Source organism: Tripterygium wilfordii, chromosome 19 (genome assembly GCF_013401445.1).
Source record: "Tripterygium wilfordii isolate XIE 37 chromosome 19, ASM1340144v1, whole genome shotgun sequence".
Classification (NCBI taxonomy): Eukaryota; Viridiplantae; Streptophyta; class Magnoliopsida; order Celastrales; family Celastraceae; genus Tripterygium; species Tripterygium wilfordii.
In genome coordinates this window covers 6,678,836-6,704,809 of record NC_052250.1, presented here as the reverse complement: position 1 = coordinate 6,704,809, position 25,974 = coordinate 6,678,836, and positions in this window count along the sequence as shown.

The window sequence follows — 25,974 nt, the reverse complement described above, 5'->3', positions numbered from 1 at the left end:
TTTGAAAGTGTTCAACTCTCTCCACAGAGGAGCTTTTCACGTTTTTGTGCAATTTGAGACATAACTTGGTCTATTCGCGTTTTTACCTTATGAAACGTGGCACGAAGGCTCAACTAGCAAGTTAGACTTTTAAGAGCACTCAATAGAGTACAATTGTCCACATTGATGTTTTGGAATTGTTCAACTCTCTCCATAGAAGAGTTTCTCACGTTTTTGTGCAATTTGAGACATAACTACGTCTATTCGCGTCGTTACCTTTCGAAACGTGGCACGAATGCGAAACTAGCAAGTTCGACCTTTAAGAGCACTAAATAGAGTACAACGGTCCACATTGATGCTTTGGAATTGTTCAACTCTCTCCATAGAGGAGCTTGTCTCGTTTTTGTGCAATTTCAAACGTAACTTGGTCTATTCGCAACTTTACCTTACGAAACGTTGAACGAAGGCTCAACTAGCAAGTTAGACTTTTAAGAGCACTAAATAGAGTACAACTGTCCACATTGAGGCTTTGGAATTGCTCAACTCTCTCCATACAGGATCTTTTCACGTCTTTGAGCAATTTGAGACATAACTTGGTCTATTCGTGCCTTTACCTTACGAAATGTGGCACGAAGGCTCAACTAGCAAGGTAGACTCGTAAGAGTGCTCAATAGAGTACAACTGTCTACATTGATGCTTTGGAGTTGTTCAACTATCTCAATAGAGGAGCTTTTCACGTTTTTGTGTAATTTGAGACATAACTTGGTCTATTCGCGTCTTTACCTTAGGAAACGTGGCACGAAGGTGAAACTAGCAAGTTAGACTTTTAAGAGCACTCAATAGAGTACAACGGTCCACATTGATGCTTTGGAGTTGTTCAACTCTCTCCATAGAGGAGCTTTTCACGTTTTTGTGCAATTTGAGAAATAACTTGGTCTATTCGTGTCTTTACCTTACGAAACGTGGCACGAAGGCTCAATTAGCAAGGTAGACTTGTAAAAGCACTCAATAGAGTACAACGGTCTACATTGATGCTTTGGAGTTGTTCAACTCTCTCCATAGAGGAGCTTTTCACGTTTTTGTGCAATTTGAGACATAACTTGGTCTATTCGCGTCTTTACCTTACGAAACGTGGCATGAAGGCAAAACTAGCAAGTTAGACATTTAAGAGCACTAAATAGAGTACAAAGGTCCACATTGATGCTTGAAAATTGGTCAACTCTCTCCATAGAGGAGCTTTTCACGTTTTTGTGCAATTTCAAACATAACTTGGTCTATTCGCATCTTTACCTTACGAAACGTGGCACGAAGGCTCAACTAGCAAGTTAGACTTTTAAGAGCGCTTAATAGAGTACAACGGTCCACATTGATGCTTTGGAATTGTTCAAACCTCTCCACAGAGCAGCTTTTCACGTTTTTGTGCAATTTGAGACATAACATGGTCTATTCGCGTCTTTACCTTACGAAACGTGGCACGAAGGCTCAACTAGCAAGTTAGGCTTTTAAGAGCACTCAATAGAGTACAGCGGTCCACATTGATGCTTTGGAATTGTTCAACCCTCTCCACAGAAGAGCTTCTCACGTTTTTGTGCAATTTGAGACATAACTTGGTCTATTCGCGTCGTTACCTTACGAAACGTGGCACGAAGGCGAAACTAGTAAGTTAGACTTTTAATAGCACTCAATAGAGTACAACGGTCCACATTGATGCTTTGGAGTTGTTCAACTCTCTCCACAGAGGAGCTTTTCACGTTTTTGTGCAATTTGAGACATAACGTGGTCTATTCGCATCTTTACCTTACGAAACGTGGCACGAAGGCTCAACTAGCAAGTTAGACTGTTAAAAGCACTCAATAGAGTACAACGGTCCACATTGATGCTTTGGAATTGTTCAACCCTCTCCACAGAATAGCTTCTCACGTTTTTGTGCAATTTGAGAAATAACTTGGTCTATTCGCGTCTTTACCTTACGAAATGTGGCATGAAGGCAAAACTAGCAAGTTAGACATTTAAGAGCACTAAATAGAGTACAACGGTCCACATTGAAGCTTGAAAATTGCTCAACTCTCTCCATGGAGGAGCTTTTCACGTTTTTGTGCAATTTCAAACATAACTTGGTCTATTCGCATGTTTTCCTTACGAAACGTGGCACGAAGGCTCAACTAGCAAGTTAGACTTTTAAGAGCACTCAATAGAGTACAACGGTCCATATTGATGCTTTGGAATTGTTCAACCCTCTCCACAGAAGAGCTTCTCACGTTTTTGTGTAATTTGAGACATAACTTGGTCTATTCGCGTCTTTACCTTACGAAACGTGGCACGAAGGCTCAACTAGCAAGTTAGGCTTTTAAGAGCACTCAATAGAGTACAGCGGTCCACATTGATGCTTTGGAATTGTTCAACCCTCTCCACAGAAGAGCTTCTCACGTTTTTGTGCAATTTGAGACATAACTTGGTCTATTCGCGTCGTTACCTTACGAAACGTGGCACGAAGGCGAAACTAGTAAGTTAGACTTTTAATAGCACTCAATAGAGTACAACGGTCCACATTGATGCTTTGGAGTTGTTCAACTCTCTGCACAGAGGAGCTTTTCACGTTTTTGTGCAATTTGAGACATAACGTGGTCTATTCGCATCTTTACCTTACGAAACGTGGCACGAAGGCTCAACTAGCAAGTTAGACTGTTAAAAGCACTCAATAGAGTACAACGGTCCACATTGATGCTTTGGAATTGTTCAACCCTCTCCACAGAGGAGCTTCTCACGTTTTTGTGCAATTTGAGACATAACTTGGTCTATTCGCGTCTTTACCTTACGAAACGTGGCATGAAGGCAAAACTAGCAAGTTAGACATTTAAGAGCACTAAATAGAGTACAACGGTCCACGTTGAAGCTTGAAAATTGCTCAACTCTCTCCATGGAGGAGCTTTTCACGTTTTTGTGCAATTTCAAACATAACTTGGTCTATTCGCATCTTTTCCTTACGAAACGTGGCACGAAGGCTCAACTAGCAAGTTAGACTTTTAAGAGCACTCAATAGAGTACAACGGTCCACATTGATGCTTTGGAATTGTTCAACCCTTTCCACAGAAGAGCTTCTCACGTTTTTGTGTAATTTGAGACATAACTTGGTCTATTCGCGTCTTTACCTTATGACACGTGGCACGAAGGCTCAACTAGCAAGTTAGAGTTTTAAGAGCACTCAATAGAGTACAACGGTCCACATTGATGCTTTGGAATTGTTCAACCCTCTCCACAGAAGAGCTTCTCACGTTTTTGTGTAATTTGAGACATACCTTGGTCTATTCGCGTCGTTACCTTACGAAACGTGGCACGAAGGTGAAACTAGTAAGATAGACTTTTAAAAGCACTCAATAGAGTACAACAGTCCATATTGATGCTTTGGAGTTGTTCAACTCTCTCCACAGGGGAGCTTTTCACGTTTTTGTGCAATTTTAGACAGAACTTGGTCTATTCGTGTCGTTACCTTGCGAAACGTGGCACGAAGGCTCAACTAGCAAGTTAGACTTTTAAGAGCACTCAATAGAGTACAACGGTCCACATTGATGCTTTGGAAGTGTTCAACTCTCTCCACGGAGGAGCTTTTCACGTTTTTGTGCAATTTCAAACGTAACTTGGTCTATTCGCGTCTTTACCTTACGAAACGTGGCACGAAGAATCAACTAGCAAGTTAGACTTTTAAGAGCACTCAATATAATACAACGGTCCACATTGATGCTTTGGAATTGTTCAACCCTCTCCACAGAGGAGCTTTTCACGTTTTTGTGCAATTTGAGACATAACTTGGTCTATTCGCGTCTTTACCTTACGAAACGTGGCACGAAGGCTCAACTAGCAAGGTAGACTTGTAAAAGCACTCAATAGAGTACAACGGTCCACATTGATGCTTTGGAGTTGTTCAACTCTCTCCACAGAGGAGCTTTTCACGTTTTTGTGCAATTTGAGACATAACGTGGTCTATTCGCATCTTTACCTTACGAAACGTGGCACGAAGGCTCAACTAGCAAGTTAGACTGTTAAGAGCACTCAATAGAGTACAACGGTCCACATTGATGCTTTGGAATTGTTCAACCCTCTCAACAGAGGAGCTTCGCACGTTTTTGTGTAATTTGAGACATAACTTAGTCTATTCGCGTCTTTACCTTACGAAACGTGGCACGTAGGCAAAACTAGAGAGTTAGACATTTAAGAGCACTAAATAGACTACAACGGTCCACATTGATGCTTGAAAATTGCTCAACTCTCTCCATAGAGGAGCTTTTCACGTTTTTGTGCAATTTCAAACATAACTTAGTCTATTTGCATCTTTACCTTACGAAACGTGGCACGAAGGCTCAACTAGGAAGATAGACTTTTAAGAGCACTCAATAGAGTACAACGGTCCACATTGATGCTTTGGAGTTGTTCACCTCTCTCCACAGAGGAGCTTTTCACGTTTTTGTGCAATTTGAGACATAACTTGGTCTATTCGCGTCTTTACCTTACGAAACGTGGCACGAAGGCTCAACTAGCAAGGTAGACTTGTAAAAGGACTCAATAGAGTACAACGGTCCACATTGATGCTTTCGAGTTTTTCAACTCTCTCCATAGAGGAGCTTTTCACGTTTTTGTGCAATTTAAGACATAACTTGGTCTATTCGCGTCTTTACCTTACGAAACGTGCCACGAAGGCAAAACTAGCAAGTTAGACATTTAAGAGCACTAAATAGAGTACAACGGTCCACATTGATGCTTGGAAATTGCTCAACTCTCTCCATGGAGGAGTTTTTCACGTTTTTGTGCAATTTCAAACATAACTTGGTCTATTCGCATTTTTACCTTACGAAACGTGGCACGAAGGCCCAACTAGCAAGTTAGACTTTTAAGAGCACTCAATAGAGTACAACGGTCCACATTGATGCTTTGGAATTGTTCAACCCTCTCCACAGACGAGCTTCTCACGTTTTTGTGCAATTTGAGACATAACTTGGTCTATTCGCGTCTTTACCTTACGAAACGTGGCATGAAGGCAAAACTAGCAAGTTAGACATTTAAGAGCACTAAATAGAGTACAACGGTCCACATTGATGCTTGAAAATTGCTCAACTCTCTCCATTGAGTAGCTTTTCACGTTTTTGTGCAATTTCAAGCATAACTTGGTCTATTCGCATCTTTACCTTACGAAACGTGGCACGAAGGCTCAACTAGCAAGTTAGACTTTTATTAGCACTCAATAGAGTACAACGGTCCACATTGATGCTTTGGAATTGTTCAGCCCTCTCCACAGAAGAGCTTCTCACATTTTTGTGCAATTTGAGACACAACTTGGTCTATTCGCGTCGTAACCTTACGAAACGTGGCACGAAGGCGAAACTAGTAAGATAGACTTTTAATAGCACTCAATAGAGTACAACAATCCACATTGATGCTTTGGAGTTGTTCAATTCTCTCCACAGAGGAGCTTTTCACGTTTTTGTGCAATTTGAGACATAACTTGGTCTATTCGCGTCGTTACCTTACGAAACATGGCATGAAGCTGAAACTAGCAAGTTCGATATTTAAGAGCACTCAATAGAGTACTACGGTCCACATTGATGCTTTGGAGTTGTTCAACTCTCTCCAGAGAGGAGCTTTTCACGTTTTTGTGCAATTTGAGACGTACCTTGGTCTATTCGCGTCTTTACCTTACGAAACGTGGCACGAAGGTGAAACTAGCAAGTTAGACTTTTAAGAGCACTCAATAGAGTACAACGGTCCACGTTGATGCTTTGGAGTTGTTCAACTCTCTCCACAGAGGAGCTTTTCACGTTTTTGTGCAATTTGAGACATAACTTGGTCTATTCGCATCTTTACCTTGCGAAACATGGCACGAAGGCTCAACTAGCAAGTTAGACTTTTAAGAGCACTCAATAGAGTACAACGGTCCACATTGATGCTTTGGAAGTGTTCAACTCTCTCCACAGAGGAGCTTTTCACGTTTTTGTGCAATTTGAGACATAACTTGGTCTATTCGCGTCTTTACCTTACGAAACGTGGCACGAACAATCAACTAGCAAGTTAGACTTTTAAGAGCACTCAATAGAGTACAACGGTCCACATTGATGCTTTGGAATTGTTCAACCCTCTCCACAGAGGAGTTTTTCACGTTTTTGTGCAATTTGAGACATAACGTGGTCTATTCGCATCTTTACCTTACGAAACGTGGCACGAAGGCTCAACTAGCAAGTTAGACTTTTAAGAGCACTCAATAGAGTACAACGGTCCACATTGATGCTTTGGAATTGTTCGACCCTCTCCCTAGAGCAGCTTCGCACGTTTTTGTGCAATTTGAGACATAACTTAGTCTATTCGCGTCTTTACCTTACGAAACGTGGCACGTAGGCAAAACTAGCAACTTAGACATTTAAGAGCACTAAATAGAGTACAACGGTCCACATTGATGCTTGAAAATTGCTCAACTCTCTCCATAGAGGAGCTTTTCACGTTTTTGTGCAATTTCAAACATAACTTGGTCTATTCGCATCTTTACCTTACGAAACGTGGCACGAAAGCTCAACTAGCAAGTTAGACTTTTGAGAGCACTAAGTAGAGTACAACGGTCCACATTGATGCTATGGAGTTCTTCAACTCTCTCCACAGAGGAGCTGTTCACGTTTTTGTGCAATTTGAGACATAACTTAGTCTATTCGCGTCGTTACCTTTTGAAACGTGGCACGAAGGTGAAACTAGCAAGTTAGACTTTTAAGTGCACTCAATAGAGTACAACGGTCCACATTGATGCTTTGGAGTTGTTCAATTCTCTTGACAGGGGAGCTTTTCACGTTTTTGTGCAATTTGAGACATACCTTGGTCTATTCGCGTCTTTACCTTACGAAACGTGGCACGAAGGTGAAACTAGAAAGTTAGATTTTAAAGAGCGCTCAATAGAGTCCAACGGTCCACGTTGATGCTTTGGAGTTGTTCAACTCTCTCCACAGATGAGCTTTTCACGTTTTTGTGCAATTTGAGACATAACTTGGTCTATTCACATCTTTACCTTACGAAACGTGGCACGAAAGCTCAACTAGCAAGTTAGACTTTTAAGAGCACTCAATAGAGTACAACGGTCCACATTGATGCTTTGGAAGTGTTCAACTCTCTCCACAGAGGAGCTTTTCACGTTTTTGTGCAATTGGAGACATAACTTGTTCTATTCGCGTCTTTACCTTACGAAACGTGGCACGAAGGCTCAACTAGCAAGTTAGACTTTTAAGAGCACTCAATAGAGTACAACGGTCCACATTGACGGTTTGGAATTGTTCAACTCTCTTCAGAGAAGAGTTTCTCACGTTTTTGTGCAATTTGAGACATAACTACGTCTATTCGCGTCGTTACCTTACGAAACGTGGCACGAAGGCGAAACTAGCAAGTTAGACTTTTAAGAGCACTAAATAGAGTACAACGGTCCACATTGATGCTTTGGAATTGTTCAACTCTCTCCATAGAGGAGCTTTTCTCGTTTTTGTGCAATTTCAATCGTAACTTGGTCTATTCGCAACTTTATGTTACGAAACGTGGCACGAAGACTCAACTAGCAAGTTATACTTTTAAGAGCACTCAATAGAGTACAACGGTCCACATTGATGCTTTGGAAGTGTTCAACTCTCTCCACAGAGGAGCTTTTCACGTTTTTGTGCAATTTGAGACATAACTTCGTCTATTCGCGTCTTTACCTTACGAAACGTAGCACGAAGAATCAACTAGCAAGTTAGACTTTTAAGAGCACTCAATAGAGTACAACGGTCCACATTGATGCTTTGGAATTGTTCAACCCTCTCCACAGAGAAGTTTTTCACGTTTTTGTGCAATTTGAGACATAACGTGGTCTATTCGCATCTTTACCTTACGAAACGTGGCACGAAGGCTCAACTAGCAAGTTAGACTTTTAAGAGCACTCAATAGAGTACAACGGTCCACATTGATGCTTTGGAAGTGTTCAACTCTCTCCACAGAGGAGCTTTTCACGTTTTTGTGCAATTTGAGACATAACTTGGTCTATTCGCGTCTTTACCTTACGAAACGTAGTACGAAGAATCAACTAGCAAGTTAGACTTTTAAGAGCACTCAATATAGTACAACGGTCCACATTGATGCTTTGGAATTGTTCAACCCTCTCCACAGAGAAGTTTTTCACGTTTTTGTGCAATTTGAGACATAACGTGGTCTATTCGCATCTTTACCTTACGAAACGTGGCACGAAGGCTCAACTAGCAAGTTAGACTTTTAAGAGCACTCAATAGAGTACAACGGTCCACATTGATGCTTTGGAGTTGTTCAGCCCTCTCCACAGAAGAGCTTCTCACATTTTTGTGCAATTTGAGACACAACTTGGTCTATTCGCGTCGTAACCTTACGAAACGTGGCACGAAGGCGAAACTAGTAAGATAGACTTTTAATAGCACTCAATAGAGTACAACAATCCACATTGATGCTTTGGAGTTGTTCAATTCTCTCCACAGAGGAGCTTTTCACGTTTTTGTGCAATTTGAGACATAACTTGGTCTATTCGCGTCGTTACCTTACGAAACGTGGCATGAAGCTGAAACTAGCAAGTTCGATATTTAAGAGCACTCAATAGAGTACTACGGTCCACATTGATGCTTTGGAGTTGTTCAACTCTCTCCAGAGAGGAGCTTTTCACGTTTTTGTGCAATTTGAGACGTACCTTGGTCTATTCGCGTCTTTACCTTACGAAACGTGGCACGAAGGTGAAACTAGAAAGTTAGACTTTTAAGAGCACTCAATAAAGTACAACGGTCCACGTTGATGCTTTGGAGTTGTTCAACTCTCTCCATAGAGGAGCTTTTCACGTTTTTGTGCAATTTGAGACATAACTTGGTCTATTCGCGTCTTTACCTTACGAAACGTGGCACGAACAATCAACTAGCAGGTTAGACTTTTAAGAGCACTCAATAGAGTACAACGGTCCACAATGATGCTTTGGAATTGTCCAACCCTCTCCACAGAGGAGTTTTTCACGTTTTTGTGCAATTTGAGACATAACGTGGTCTATTCGCATCTTTACCTTACGAAACGTGGCACGAAGGCTCAACTAGCAAGTTAGACTTTTAAGAGCACTCAATAGAGTACAACGGTCCACATTGATGCTTTGGAATTGTTCGACCCTCTCCCTAGAGCAGCTTCGCACGTTTTTGTGCAATTTGAGACATATCTTAGTCTATTCGCGTCTTTACCTTACGAAACGTGGCACGTAGGCAAAACTAGCAAGTTAGACATTTAAGAGCACTAAATAGAGTACAACGGTCCACATTGATGCTTGAAAATTGCTCAACTCTCTCCATAGAGGAGGTTTTCACGTTTTTGTGCAATTTCAAACATAACTTGGTCTGTTCGCATCTTTACCTTACGAAACGTGGCACGAAGGCTCACCTAGCAAGTTAGACTTTTGAGAGCACTAAGTAGAGTACAACGGTCCACATTGATGCTATGGAGTTGTTCAACTCTCTCCACAGAGGAGCTGTTCACGTTTTTGTGCAATTTGAGACATAACTTAGTCTATTCGCGTCGTTACCTTTTGAAACGTGGCACGAAGGTGAAACTAGCAAGTTAGACTTTTAAGTGCACTCAATAGAGTACAACGGTCCACATTGATGCTTTGGAGTTGTTCAATTCTCTCGACAGGGGAGCTTTTCACGTTTTTGTGCAATTTGAGACATACCTTGGTCTATTCGCATCTTTACCTTACGAAACGTGGCACGAAGGTGAAACTAGCAAGTTAGATTTTAAAGAGCGCTCAATAGAGTCCAACGGTCCACGTTGATGCTTTGGAGTTGTTCAACTCTCTCCACAGATGAGCTTTTCACGTTTTTGTGCAATTTGAGACATAACTTGGTCTATTCGCATCTTTACCTTACGAAACGTGGCACGAAAGCTCAACTAGCAAGTTAGACTTTTAAGAGCACTCAATAGAGTACAACGGTCCACATTGATGCTTTGGAAGTGTTCAACTCTCTCCACAGAGGAGCTTTTCACGTTTTTGTGCAATTGGAGACATAACTTGTTCTATTCGCGTCTTTACCTTACGAAACGTGGCACGAAGGCTCAACTAGCAAGTTAGACTTTTAAGAGCACTCAATAGAGTACAACGGTCCACATTGACGGTTTGGAATTGTTCAACTCTCTCCAGAGAAGAGTTTCTCACGTTTTTGTGCAATTTGAGACATAACTACGTCTATTCGCGTCGTTACCTTACGAAACGTGGCACGAAGGCGAAACTAGCAAGTTAGACTTTTAAGAGCACTAAATAGAGTACAACGGTCCACATTGATGATTTGGAATTGTTCAACTCTCTCCATAGAGGAGCTTTTCTCGTTTTTGTGCAATTTCAATCCTAACGTGGTCTATTCGCATCTTTACCTTATGAAACGTGGCACGAAGGCTCAACTAGCAAGTTAGACTTTTAAGAGCACTCAATAGAGTACAACGGTCCACATTGATGCTTTGGAATTGTTCGACCCTCTACCTAGAGCAGCTTCGCACGTTTTTGTGCAATTTGAGACATAACTTAGTCTATTCGCGTCTTTACCTTACGAAACGTGGCACGTTGGCAAAACTAGCAAGTTAGACATTTAAGAGCACTAAATAGAGTACAACGGTCCACATTGATGCATGAAAATTGCTCAACTCTCTCCATAGAGGAGCTTTTCACGTTTTGTGCAATTTCAAACATAACTTGGTCTATTCGCATCTTTACCTTACGAAACGTGGCACGAAGGCTCAACTCGCAAGTTAGACTTTTGAGAGCACTAAATAGAGTACAACGGTCCACATTGATGCTATGGAGTTGTTCAACTCTCTCCACAGAGGAGCTGTTCACGTTTTTGTGCAATTTGAGACATAACTTCGTCTATTCGCGTCGTTACCTTTTGAAACGTGGCACGAAGGTGAAACTAGCAAGTTAGACTTTTAAGTGCACTCAATAGAGTACAACGGTCCACATTGATGCTTTGGAGTTGTTCAATTCTCTCCACAGGGGAGCTTTTCACGTTTTTGTGCAATTTGAGACATACCTTGGTCTATTCGCATCTTTACTTTACGAAACGTGGCATGAAGGTGAAACTAGCAAGTTAGACTTTAAAGAGCGCTCAATAGAGTACAACGGTCCACGTTGATGCTTTGTAGTTGTTCAACTCTCTCCACAGATGAGCTTTTCACGTTTTTGTGCAATTTGAGACATAACTTGGTCTATTCACACTTTACCTTACGAAACATGGCACGAAAGCTCAACTAGCAAGTTAGACTTTTAAGAGCACTCAATAGAGTACAACGGTCCACATTGATGCTTTGGAAGTGTTCAACTCTCTCCACAGAGGAGCTTTTCACGTTTTTGTGCAATTGGAGACATAACTTGTTCTATTCGCGTCTTTACGTTACGAAACGTGGCACGAAGGCTCAACTAGCAAGTTAGACTTTTAAGAGCACTCAATAGAGTACAACGGTCCACATTGATGCTTTGGAATTGTTCAACCCTCTCCACAGAAGAGCTTCTCACGTTTTTGTGTAATTTTAGACATAACTTGGTCTATTCACGTCGTTACCTTTCGAAACGTGGCACGAAGGCGAAACTAGTAAGATAGACTTTTAATAGCACTCAATAGAGTACAACAGTCCACATTGATGCTTTGGAGTTGTTCAACTCTCTCCACAGAAGAGTTTCTCACGTTTTTGTGCAATTTGAGACATAACTACGTCTATTCGCGTCGTTACCTTACGAAACGTGGCACGAAGGTGAAACTAGCAAGTTAGACTTTTAAGAGCAATAAATATAGTACAACGGTCCACATTGATGCTTTGGAATTGTTCAACTCTCTCCATAGAGGAGCTTTTCTCGTTTTTGTGCAATTTCAAACGTAACTTGGTCTATTCGCAACTTTACCTTACGAAACGTGGCACGAAGGCTCAACTAGCAAGTTAGACTTTTAAAAGCACTAAATAGAGTACAACGGTCCACATTGAGGCTTTGGAATTGCTCAACTCTCTCCATAGAGGATCTTTTCACGTCTTTGAGCAATTTGAGACATAACTTGGTCTATTCGTGCCTTTACCTTACGAAACGTGGCACGAAGGCTCAACTAGCAAGTTAGACTTTTAAGAGCACTCAATAGAGTACAACGGTCCACATTAATGCTTTGGGATTGTTCGACCCTCTACCTAGAGCAGCTTCGCACGTTTTTGTGCAATTTGAGACATAACTTAGTCTATTCGCGTCTTTACCTTACGAAACGTGGCACGTTGGCAAAACTAGCAAGTTAGACATTTAAGAGCACTAAATAGAGTACAACGGTCCACATTGATGCATGAAAATTGCTCAACTCTCTCCATAGAGGAGCTTTTCACGTTTTTGTGCAATTTCAAACATAACTTGGTCTATTCGCATCTTTACCTTACGAAACGTGGCAGGAAGGCTCAACTAGCAAGTTAGACTTTTGAGAGCACTAAATAGAGTACAACGGTCCACATTGATGCTATGGAGTTGTTCAACTCTCTCCACAGAGGAGCTGTTCACGTTTTTGTGCAATTTGAGACATAACTTCGTCTATTCGCGTCGTTACCTTTTGAAACGTGGCACGAAGGTGAAACTAGCAACTTAGACTTTTAAGTGCACTCAATAGAGTACAACGGTCCACATTGATGCTTTGGAGTTGTTCAATTCTCTCCCCAGGGGAGCTTTTCACGTTTTTGTGCAATTTGAGACATACCTTGGTCTATTCGCATCTTTACTTTACGAAACGTGGCACGAAGGTGAAACTAGCAAGTTAGACTTTAAAGAGCGCTCAATAGAGTACAACGGTCCACGTTGATGCTTTGTAGTTGTTCAACTCTCTCCACAGATGAGCTTTTCACGTTTTTGTGCAATTTGAGACATAACTTGGTCTATTCACACTTTACCTTACGAAACATGGCACGAAAGCTCAACTAGCAAGTTAGACTTTTAAGAGCACTCAATAGAGTACAACGGTCCACATTGATGCTTTAGAAGTGTTCAACTCTCTCCATAGAGGAGCTTTTCACGTTTTTGTGCAATTGGAGACATAACTTGTTCTATTCGCGTCTTTACGTTACGAAACGTGGCACGAAGGCTCAACTAGCAAGTTAGACTTTTAAGAGCACTCAATAGAGTACAACGGTCCACATTGATGCTTTGGAATTGTTCAACCCTCTCCACAGAAGAGCTTCTCACGTTTTTGTGTAATTTTAGACATAACTTGGTCTATTCACGTCGTTACCTTACGAAACGTGGCACGAAGGCGAAACTAGTAAGATAGACTTTTAATAGCACTCAATAGAGTACAACAATCCACATTGATGCTTTGGAGTTGTTCAACTCTCTCCACAGAGGAGTTTCTCACGTTTTTGTGCAATTTGAGACATAACTACGTCTATTCGCGTCGTTACCTTACGAAACGTGGCACGAAGGTGAAACTAGCAAGTTAGACTTTTAAGAGCACTAAATATAGTACAACGGTCCACATTGATGCTTTGGAATTGTTCAACTCTCTCCATTGAGGAGCTTTTCTCGTTTTTGTGCAATTTCAAACGTAACTTGGTCTATTCGCAACTTTACCTTACGAAACGTGGCACGAAGGCTCAACTAGCAAGTTAGACTTTTAAAAGCACTAAATAGAGTACAACGGTCCACATTGAGGCTTTGGAATTGCTCAACTCTCTCCATAGAGGATCTTTTCACGTCTTTGAGCAATTTGAGACATAACTTGGTCTATTCGTGCCTTTACCTTACGAAACGTGGCACGAAGGCTCAACTAGCAAGTTAGACTCGTAAGAGCACTCAACAGAGTACAACAGTCCACATTGATGCTTTGGAGTTGTTCAACTATCTCCATAGAGGAGCTTTTCACGTTTTTGTGTAATTTGAGACATAACTTGGTCTATTCGCGTCTTTACCTTACGAAACGTGGCACGAAGGCGAAACTAGCAAGTTAGACTTTTAAGAGCACTTAATAGAGTACAACGGTCCACATTGATGCTTTGGAGTTGTTCAACTCTCTCCATAGAGGAGCTTTTCACGTTTTTGTGCAATTTGATACATAACTTGGTCTATTCGCGTCTTTACCTTAACAAACGTGGCACGAAGGCTCAACTAGCAAGGTAGACTTGTAAAATCACTCAATAGAGTACAACGGACCACATTGATGCTTTGGAGTTGTTCAACTCTCTCCATACAGGAGCTTTTCACGTTTTTGTGCAATTTGAGACATAACTTGGTCTATTCGCTTCTTTATCTTACGAAACGTGGCACGAAGGTAAAGCTAGCAAGTTAGACATTTAAGAGCACTAAATAGAGTACAACGGTCCACATTGATGCTTGGAAATTGCTCAACTCTCTCCATGGAGGAGCTTTTCACGTTTTTGTGCAATTTCAAACATAACTTGGTCTATTCGCATCTTTACCTTACGAAACGTGGCACGAAGGCTCAACTAGCAAGTTAGACTTTTAAGAGCACTCAATAGAGTACAGCGGTCCACATTGATGCTTTGGAATTGTTCAACCCTCTCCACAGAAGAGCTTCTCACGTTTTTGTGCAATTTGAGACATAACTTGGTCTATTCGCGTCGTTACCTTACGAAACGTGGCACGAAGGCGAAACTAGTAAGTTAGACTTTTCATAGCACTCAATAGAGTACAACGGTCCACATTGATGCTTTGGAGTTGTTCAACTCTCTCCACAGAGGAGCTTTTCACGTTTTTGTGCAATTTGAGACATACCGTGGTCTTTTCGCATCTTTACCTTACGAAACGTGGCACGAAGGTAAAGCTAGCAAGTTAGACATTTAAGAGCACTAAATAGAGTACAACGGTCCACATTGATGCTTGGAAATTGCTCAACTCTCTCCATGGAGGAGCTTTTCACGTTTTTGTGCAATTTCAAACATAACTTGGTCTATTCGCATCTTTACCTTACGAAACGTGGCACGAAGGCTCAACTAGCAAGTTAGACTTTTAAGAGCACTCAATAGAGTACAGCGGTCCACATTGATGCTTTGGAATTGTTCAACCCTCTCCACAGAAGAGCTTCTCACGTTTTTGTGCAATTTGAGACATAACTTGGTCTATTCGCGTCGTTACCTTACGAAACGTGGCACGAAGGCGAAACTAGTAAGTTAGACTTTTCATAGCACTCAATAGAGTACAACGGTCCACATTGATGCTTTGGAGTTGTTCAACTCTCTCCACAGAGGAGCTTTTCACGTTTTTGTGCAATTTGAGACATACCGTGGTCTTTTCGCATCTTTACCTTACGAAACGTGGCACGAAGGCTCAACTAGCAAGTTAGACTTTTAAGAGCACTCAATAGAGTACAACGGTCCACATTGATGCTTTGGAATTGTTCAACCCTCTCCATAGAGGAGCTTCTCACGTTTTTATGCAATTTAAGACGTAACTTGGTCTATTCGCGTCTGTACCTTACGAAACGTGGCATGAAGGCAAAACTAGCAAGTTAGACATTTAAGAGCACTAAATAGATTACAACGGTCCACATTGAAGCTTGAAAATTGCTCAACTCTCTCCATAGAGGAGCTTTTCACATTTTTGTGCAATTTCAAACATAACTTGGTCTATTCGCATCTTTACCTTACGAAACGTGCCACGAAGGCTCAACTAGCAAGTTAGACTTTTAAGAGCACTCAGTAGAGTACAACGGTCCACATTGATGCTTTGGAATTGTTCAACCCTCTCCACAGAAGAGCTTCTCACGTTTTTGTGTAATTTGAGACATAACTTGGTCTATTCGCGTCGTTACCTTACGAAACGTGGCACGAAGGCGAAACTAGTAAGATAGACTTTTAAGAGCACTCAATAGAGTACAACAGTCCACGTTGATGCTTTGGAATTGTTCAACCCTCTCCACAGATGAGCTTTTCACGTTTTTGTGCAATTTCAAACATAACGTGGTCTATTCGCATCTTTACCTTACGAAACGTGGCACGAAGGCTCAACTAGCAAGTTAGACTTTTAAGAGCACTCAATAGAGTACAACGGTCCACATTGATGCTTTGGAATTGTTCAACCCTCTCAACAGAGGAGCTTCGCACGTTTTTGTGCAATTTGAGACATAACGTAGTCTATTCGCATCTTTACCTTACGAAACGTGGCACGTAGGCAAAACTAGCAAGTTAGACATTTAAGAGCACTAAATAGAGTACAACGGTCCACATTGATGCTTGAAAATTGCTCAACTCTCTCTATAGAGGAGCTTTTCACGTTTTTGTGCAATTTCAATACATAACTTGGTCTATTCGCATCTTTACCTTACGAAACGTGGCACGAAGGCTCAACTAGCAAGGTAGACTTGTAAAAGCACTCAATAGAGTAAAACGGTCCACATTGATGCTTTGGAGTTGCTCAACTCTCTCCAAAGAGAAGCTTTTCACGTTTTTGTGCAATTTGAGACATAACTCGGTCTCTTCGCATCTTTACCTTACGAAACGTGGCACGAAGGCAAAACTAGCAAGTTAGACATTTAAGATCACTAAATAGAGTACAACGGTCCACATTGATGCTTGGAAATTGCTCAACTTTCTCCATGGAGGAGCTTTTCACGTTTTTGTGCAATTTCAAACATAACTTGGTCTATTCGCATCTTTACCTTACTTAACGTGGCACGAAGGCCCAACAAGAAAGTTAGACTTTTAAGAGCACTCAATAGAGTACAACGGTCCACATTGATGCTTTGGAATTGTTCAACCCTCTCCATAGAGGAGCTTCTCACGTTTTTGTGCAATTTGAGACATAACTTGGTCTATTCGCGTCTTTACCTTACGAAACGTGGCATGAAGGCAAAATTAGCAAGTTAGACATTTAAGAGCACTAAATAGAGTACAACGGTCCACATTGATGCTTGAAAATTGCTCAACTCTCTCCATAGAGGAGCTTTTCACGTTTTTGTGCAATTTCAAACATAACTTGGTCTATTCGCATCTTTACCTTACGAAACGTGGCACGAAGGCTCAACTAGCAAGTTAGACTTTTAAGAGCACTCAATAGAGTACAACGGTCCACATTGATGCTTTGGAATTGTTCAGCCCTCTCCACAGAAGAGCTTCTCACGTTTTTGTGCAATTTGAGACATAACTTGGTGTATTCGAGTCGTTACCTTACGAAACGTGGCACGAAGGCGAAACTAGTAAGATAGACTTTTAATAGCACTCAATAGAGTACAACAGTCCACATTGATGCTTTGGAGTTGTTCAACTCTCTCCACAGAGGAGCTTTTCACGTTTTTGTGCAATTTGAGACATAACTTGGTCTATTCGCGTCGTTACCTTACGAAACGTGGCATGAAGGTGAAACTAGCAAGTTAGACTTTTCAGAGCACTCAATAGAGTACAACGGTGCACATTGATGCTTTGGAGTTGTTCAACTCTGTCCACGGAGGAGCTTTTCACGTTTTTGTGCAATTTGAGACGTACCTTGGTCTATTCGCGTCTTTACCTTACGATACGTAGCACGAAGGTGAAACTAGCAAGTTAGACTTTTAAGAGCACTCAATAGAGTACAACGGTCCACGTTGATGCTTTGGAGTTGTTCAACTCTCTCCACAGAGGAGTTTTTCACGTTTTTGTGCAATTTGAGACATAACTTGGTCTATTCGCATCTTTACCTTACGAAACGTGGCACGAAGGCTCAACTAGCAAGTTAGACTTTTAAGAGCACTCAATAGAGTACAACGGTCCACATTGATACTTTGGAAGTGTTCAACTCTCTCCACAGAGGAGCTTTTCATGTTTTTGTGCAATTTAAGACATAACTTGGTGTATTCGCGTCTTTACCTTACGAAACGTGGCACGAATAATCAACTAGCAAGTTAGACTTTTAAGAGCACTCAATAGAGTACAACGGTCCACATTGATGCTTTGGAATTGTTCAACCCTCTCCACAGAGGAGCTTTTCACGTTTTTGTGCAATTTGAGACATAACGTGGTCTATTCGCATCTTTACCTTACGAAACGTGGCACGAAGGCTCAACTAGCAAGTTAGACTTTTAAGAGCACTCAATAGAGTACAACGATCCACATTGATGCTTTGGAATTGTTCAACCCTCTCAACATAGGAGCTTCGTACGTTTTTGTGCAATTTGAGACATAACTTAGTCTATTCGCATCTTTACCTTACGAAACGTGGCACGTAGGCAAAACTAGAAAGTTACACATTTAAGAGCACTAAATAGAGTACAACGGTCCACATTGATGCTTGAAAATTGCTCAACTCTCTCTATAGAGGAGCTTTTCACGTTTTTATGCAATTTCAAAACATAACTTGGTCTATTCGCATCTTTACCTTACGAAACGTGGCAAGAAGGCTCAACTAGCAAGGTAGACTTGTAAAAGCACTCAATAGAGTACAACGGTCCACATTGATGCTTTGGAGTTGCTCAACTCTCACCAAAGAGGAGCTTTTCACGTTTTTGTGCAATATCAAACATAACTTGGTCTATTCGCATCTTTACCTTACTTAACGTGGCACGAAGGCCCAACTAGCAAGTTAGACTTTTAAGAGCACTCAATAGATTACAACGGTCCACATTGATGCTTTGGAATTGTTCAACCCTCTCAACAGAGGAGCTTCGCACGTTTTTGTGCAATTTGAGACATAACTTAGTCTATTCGCATCTTTACCTTACGAAACGTGGCACGTAGGCAAAACTAGCAAGTTAGACATTTAAGAGCACTAAATAGAGTACAACGGTCCACATTGATGCTTGAAAATTGCTCAACTCTCTCCATAGAGGAGCTTTTCACGTTTTTGTGCAATTTCAAAACATAACTTGGTCTATTCACATCTTTACCTTACGAAACGTGGCACGAAGGACAACTAGCAAGGTCCACTTGTAAAAGCACTCAATAGAGTACAACGGTCCACATTGACGCTTTGGAGTTGTTCAACTCTCTCCATAGAGGAGCTTTTCACGTTTTTCTGCAATTTGAGACATAACTTGGTCTATTCGCGTCTTTACCTTACGAAACGTGGCACGAAGGCAAAACTAGCAAGTTAGACATTTAAGAGCACTAAATAGAGTACAACGGTCCACATTGATGCTTGGAAATTTCTGAACTCTCTTCATGGAGGAGCTTTTCACGTTTTTGTGCAATTTCAAACATAACTTGGTCTATTCGCATCTTTACCTTACGAATTGTGGCACGAAGGCTCAACTAGCAAGTTAGACTTTTAAGAGCACTCAATAGAGTACAACGGTCCACATTGATGCTTTCGAATTGTTCAGCCCTCTCCACAGAAGAGCTTCTCACGTTTTGGTGCAATTTGAGACATAACTTGGTCTATTCGCGTCTTTACCTTACGAAACGTGGCATGAAGGCAAAACTAGAAAGTTAGATATTTAAGAGCACTAAATAGAGTACAACGGTCCACATTGATGCTTGAAAATTGCTCAACTCTCTCCATAGAGGAGCTTTTCACGTTTTTGTGCAATTTCAAACATAACTTGGTTTATTCGCATCTTTACCTTACGAAATGTGGCACGAAGGCTCAACTAGCAAGTTAGACTTTTAAGAGCACTCAATAGAGTACAACGGTCCACATTGATGCTTTCGAATTGTTCAGCCCTCTCCACAGAAGAGCTTCTCACGTTTTTGTGCAATTTGAGACATAACTTGGTCTATTCGCATCTTTACCTTACGAAACGTGGCACGAAGGTGAAACTAGCAAGTTAGACTTTTAAGAGCACTCAATAGAGTACAACGGTCCACATTGATACTTTGGAAGTGTTCAACTCTCTCCACAGAGGAGCTTTTCACGTTTTTGTGCAATTTGAGACATAAATTGGTCTATTCGCGTCTTTACCTTACGAAACGTGGCACGAAGAATCAACTAGCAAGTTAGACTTTTAAGAGCACTCAATAGAGTACAACGGTCCACATTAATGCTTTGGAATTGTTCAACCCTCTCCACAGAGGAGCTTTTTCACGTTTTTGTGCAATTTGAGACATAACGTGGTCTATTCGCATCTTTACCTTATGAAACGTGGCACGAAGGCTCAACTAGCAAGTTAGACTTTTAAGAGCACTCAATAGAGTACAACGGTCCACATTGATGCTTTGGAATTGTTCAACCCTCTCAACAAAGGAGCTTCGCACGTTTTTGTACAACGGTCCACATTGATGCTTGAAAATTGCTCAACTCTCTCCATAGAGGAGCTTTTCACGTTTTTGTGCAATTTCAAACATAACTTGGTCTATTTGCATCTTTACCTTACGAAATGTGGCACGAAGGCTCAACTAGCAAGTTAGACTTTTAAAAGCACTCAGTAGAGTACAACGGTCCGCATTGACGCTTTGGAGTTGTTCAACTCTCTCCACAGAGGAGCTTTTTACGTTTTTGTGCAATTTGAGACATAACTTGGTCTATTCGCGTCTTTACCTTACGAAACGTGGCACGAAGGCTCAACTTGCAAGGTAGACTTGTAAAAGCACTCAATAGAGTACAACGGTCCACATTGATGCTTTGGAGTTGCTCAACTCTTTCCAAAGAGGAGCTTTTCATGTTTTTGTGCAATATCAAACATAACGTGGTCTATTCGCATCTTTACCTTACGAAACGTGGCACGAAGGCTCAACTAGCAACTTAGAATTTTAAGAGCACTCAATAGAGTACAACGGTCCACATTGATGCTTTGGAATTGTTCAACCCTCTCCACAGAGGAGCTTCTCACGTTTTGGTGAAATTTGAGACATAACTTAGTCTATTCGCTTCTTTACCTTACGAAACGTGGCATGAAGGCAAAACTAGCAAGTTAGACATTTAAGAGCACTAAATAGAGTACAACGGTCCACATTGATGCTTGAAAATTGCTCAACTCTCTCCATAGAGGAGCGTTTCACGTTTTTGTGCAATTTCAAACATAACTTGGTCTATTCACATCTTTACCTTACGAAACGTGGCACGAAGGCTCAACTAGCAAGTTAGACTTTCAAGAGCACTCAATAGAGTACAACGGTCCACATTGATGCTTTGGAATTGTTCAGCCCTCTCCACAGAAGATCTTCTCACGTTTTTGTACAATTTGAGACATAACTTGGTCTATTCGCGTCGTTACCTTATGAAACGTGGCACGAAGGCGAAAATAGTAAGATAGACTTTTAATAGCACTCAATACAGTACAACAGTCCACATTGATGCTTTGGAGTTGTTCAACTCTCTCCACAGAGGAGCTTTTCGTGATTTTGTGCAATTTGAGAGATAACTTGGTCGATTCGCGTCGTTACCTTACGAAACGTGGCACGAAGGTGAAACTAGCAAGTTATACTTTTAAGAGCTCTCAATAGAGTACAACGGTCCACATTGTTGCTTTGGAGTTGTTCAACTCTCTCCACAGGGGAGCTTTTCACGTTTTTTTGCAATTTGAGACATACCTTGGTCTATTCGCGTCTTTACCTTACGAAACGTGGCACGAAGGTGAAACTAGCAAGTTAGACTTTTAAGAGCACTCAATAGAGTACAACGGTCCACATTGATACTTTGGAAGTGTTCAACTCTCTCCACAGAGGAGCTTTTCACGTTTTTGTGCAATTTGAGACATAAATTGGTCTATTCGCGTCTTTACCTTACGAAACGTGGCACGAAGAATCAACTAGCAAGTTAGACTTTTAAGAGCACTCAATAGAGTACAACGGTCCACATTAATGCTTTGGAATTGTTCAACCCTCTCCACAGAGGAGCTTTTCACGTTTTTGTGCAATTTGAGACATAACGTGGTCTATTCGCATCTTTACCTTATGAAACGTGGCACGAAGGCTCAACTAGCAAGTTAGACTTTTAAGAGCACTCAATAGAGTACAACGGTCCACATTGATGCTTTGGAATTGTTCAACCCTCTCAACAGAGGAGCTTCGCACGTTTTTGTACAACGGTCCACATTGATGCTTGAAAATTGCTCAACTCTCTCCATAGAGGAGCTTTTCACGTTTTTGTGCAATTTCAAAACATAACTTGGTCAATTCGCATCTTTACCTTACGAAACGTGGCACGAAGGCTCAACTAGCAAGGTGGACTTCTAAAAGCAATCAATAGAGTACAACGGTCCACATTGATGCTTTGGAGTTGTTCAACTCTATCCATAGAGGAGCTTTTCACGTTTTTGTGCAATTTGAGACATAACTTGGTCTATTCGCGTCTTTACCTTACGAAACGTGGCACGAAGACAAAACTAGCAAGTTAGACATTTAAGAGCACTAAATAGAGTACAACGGTCTACATTGATGCTTGGAAATTTCTCAACTCTCTCCATGGAGGAGCTTTTCACGTTTTTGTGCAATTTCAAACATAACTTGGTCTATTCACATCTTTACCTTACGAAACGTGGCACGAAGGCTCAACTAGCAAGTTAGACTTTCAAGAGCACTCAATAGAGTACAACGGTCCACATTGATGCTTTGGAATTGTTCAGCCCTCTCCACAGAAGATCTTCTCACGTTTTTGTACAATTTGAGACATAACTTGGTCTATTCGCGTCGTTACCTTATGAAACGTGGCACGAAGGCGAAAATAGTAAGATAGACTTTTAATAGCACTCAATACAGTACAACAGTCCACATTGATGCTTTGGAGTTGTTCAACTCTCTCCACAGAGGAGCTTTTCGCGATTTTGTGCAATTTGAGAGATAACTTGGTCCATTCGCGTCGTTACCTTACGAAACGTGGCACGAAGGTGAAACTAGCAAGTTATACTTTTAAGAGCTCTCAATAGAGTACAACGGTCCACATTGTTGCTTTGGAGTTGTTCAACTCTCTCCACAGGGGAGCTTTTCACGTTTTTTTGCAATTTGAGACATACCTTGGTCTATTCGCGTCTTTACCTTACGAAACGTGGCACGAAGGTGAAACTAGCAAGTTAGACTTTTAAGAGCACTCAATAGAGTACAACGGTCCACATTGATACTTTGGAAGTGTTCAACTCTCTCCACAGAGGAGCTTTTCACGTTTTTGTGCAATTTGAGACATAAATTGGTCTATTCGCGTCTTTACCTTACGAAACGTGGCACGAAGAATCAACTAGCAAGTTAGACTTTTAAGAGCACTCAATAGAGTACAACGGTCCACATTAATGCTTTGGAATTGTTCAACCCTCTCCACAGAGGAGCTTTTCACGTTTTTGTGCAATTTGAGACATAACGTGGTCTATTCGCATCTTTACCTTATGAAACGTGGCACGAAGGCTCAACTAGCAAGTTAGACTTTTAAGAGCACTCAATAGAGTACAACGGTCCACATTGATGCTTTGGAATTGTTCAACCCTCTCAACAGAGGAGCTTCGCACGTTTTTGTACAACGGTCCACATTGATGGTTGAAAATTGCTCAACTCTCTCCATAGAGGAGCTTTTCACGTTTTTGTGCAATTTCAAAACATAACTTGGTCAATTCGCATCTTTACCTTACGAAACGTGGCACGAAGGCTCAACTAGCAAGGTGGACTTCCAAAAGCAATCAATAGAGTACAACGGTCCACATTGATGCTTTGGAGTTGTTCAACTCTATCCATAGAGGAGCTTTTCACGTTTTTGTGCAATTTGAGACATAACTTGGTCTATTCGCGTCTTTACCTTACGAAACGTGGCACGAAGACAAAACTAGCAAGTTAGACATTTAAGAGCACTAAATAGAGTACAACGGTCTACATTGATGCTTGGAAATTTCTCAACTCTCTCCATGGAGGAGCTTTTCACGTTTTTGTGCAATTTCAAACATAACTTGGTCTATTCGCTTCTTTACCTTACGAAACGTGGCACGAAGGCCCAACTAGCAAGTTAGACTTTTAAGAACACTCAATAGAGTACAACGGTCCACATTGATGCTTTGGAATTGTTCAACCCTCTCCACAGAAGAGCTTCTCACGTTTTTGTACAATTTGAGACATAACTTGGTCTATTCGCGTCGTTACCTTACGAAACGTGGCACGAAGGCGAAACTAGTAAGTTAGACTTTTAATAGCCCTCAATAGAGTACAAAGGTCTACATTGATGCTTTGAGTTGTTCAACTCTCTCCACAGAGGAGCTTTTCACGTTTTTGTGCAATTTGAGACATAACGTGGTCTATTTGCATCTTTACCTTACGAAACGTGGCACGAAGGCCCAACTAGCAACTTAGAATTTTAAGAGCACTCAATAGAGTACAACGGTCCACATTGAAGCTTTGGAATTGTTCAACCCTCTCCACAGAGGAGCTTCTCACGTTTTGGTGCAATTTGAGACATAACTTGGTCTATTCGCGTCTGTACCTTACGAAACGTGGCACGAAGGCCCAACTAGCAAGTTAGACTTTTAAGAGCACTCAATAGAGTACAACGGTCCACATTGATGCTTTGGAATTGTTCAACCCTCTCCACAGAGGAGCTTTTCACGTTTTTGTGCAATTTCAAACATAACTTGGTCTATTCGCATCTTTACCTTACGAAACGTGGCACGAAGGCCCAACTAGCAAGTTAGACTTTTAAGAGCACTCAATAGAGTACAACGGTCCACATTGATGCTTTGGAATTGTTCAACCCTCTCCACAGAAGAGCTTCTCACGTTTTTGTGCAGTTCAAACATAACTTGGTCTATTCGCATCTTTACCTTACGAAACGTGGCACGAAGGCCCAACTAGCAAGTTAGACATTTAAGAGCACTAAATAGAGTAAAACAGTCCACATTGATGCTTGAAAATTGCTCAACTCTCTCCATAGAGGAGCTTTTCACGTTTTTGTCCAATTTCAAACATAACTTGGTCTATTCGCATCTTTACCTTACGAAACGTGGCACGAAGGCTCAACTAGCAAGTTAGACTTTTAAGAGCACTAAATAGAGTACAACGGTCCACATTGATGCTTGGAAATTGCTCAACTCTCTTCATGGAGGAGCTTTTCACGTTTTTGTGCAATTTCAAACATAACTTGGTCTATTCGCATCTTTACCTTACGAAACGTGGCACGAAGGCCCAACTAGCAAGTTAGACTTTTAAGAGCACTCAATAGAGTACAACGGTCCACATTGATGCTTTGGAATTGTTCAACCCTCTCCACAGAAGAGCTTCTCACGTTTTTGTACAATTTGAGACATAACTTGGTCTATTCGCGTCGTTACCTTACGAAACGTGGCACGAAGGCGAAACTAGTAAGTTAGACTTTTCATAGCACTCAATAGAGTACAAAGGTCTACATTGATGCTTTGGAGTTGTTCAACTCTCTCCACAGAGGAGCTTTTCACGTTTTTGTGCAATTTGAGACATAACGTGGTCTATTCGCATCTTTACCTTACGAAACGTGGCACGAAGGCTCAACTAGCAACTTAGAATTTTAAGAGCACTCAATAGAGTACAACGGTCCACATTGATGCTTTGGAATTGTTCAACCCTCTCCACAGAGGAGCTTCTCACGTTTGGTGAAATTTGAGACATAACTTAGTCTATTCGCGTCTTTACCTTACGAAACGTGGCATGAAGGCAAAACTAGCAAGTTAGACATTTAAGAGCACTAAATAGAGTACAACGGTCCACATTGATGCTTGGAAATTGCTCAACTCTCTTCATGGAGGAGCTTTTCACGTTTTTGTGCAATTTCAAACATAACTTGGTCTATTCGCATCTTTACCTTACGAAACGTGGCACGAAGGCCCAACTAGAAAGTTAGACTTTTAAGAGCACTCAATAGAGTACAACGGTCCACATTGATGCTTTGGAATTGTTCAACCCTCTCCACAGAAGAGCTTCACACGTTTTTGTACAATTTGAGACATAACTTGGTCTATTCGCGTCGTTACCTTACGAAACGTGGCACGAAGGCGAAACTAGTAAGTTAGACTTTTCATAGCACTCAATAGAGTACAAAGGTCTACATTGATGCTTTGGAGTTGTTCAACTCTCTCCACAGAGGAGCTTTTCACGTTTTTGTGCTAATTTGAGACATAACGTGGTCTATTCGATCTT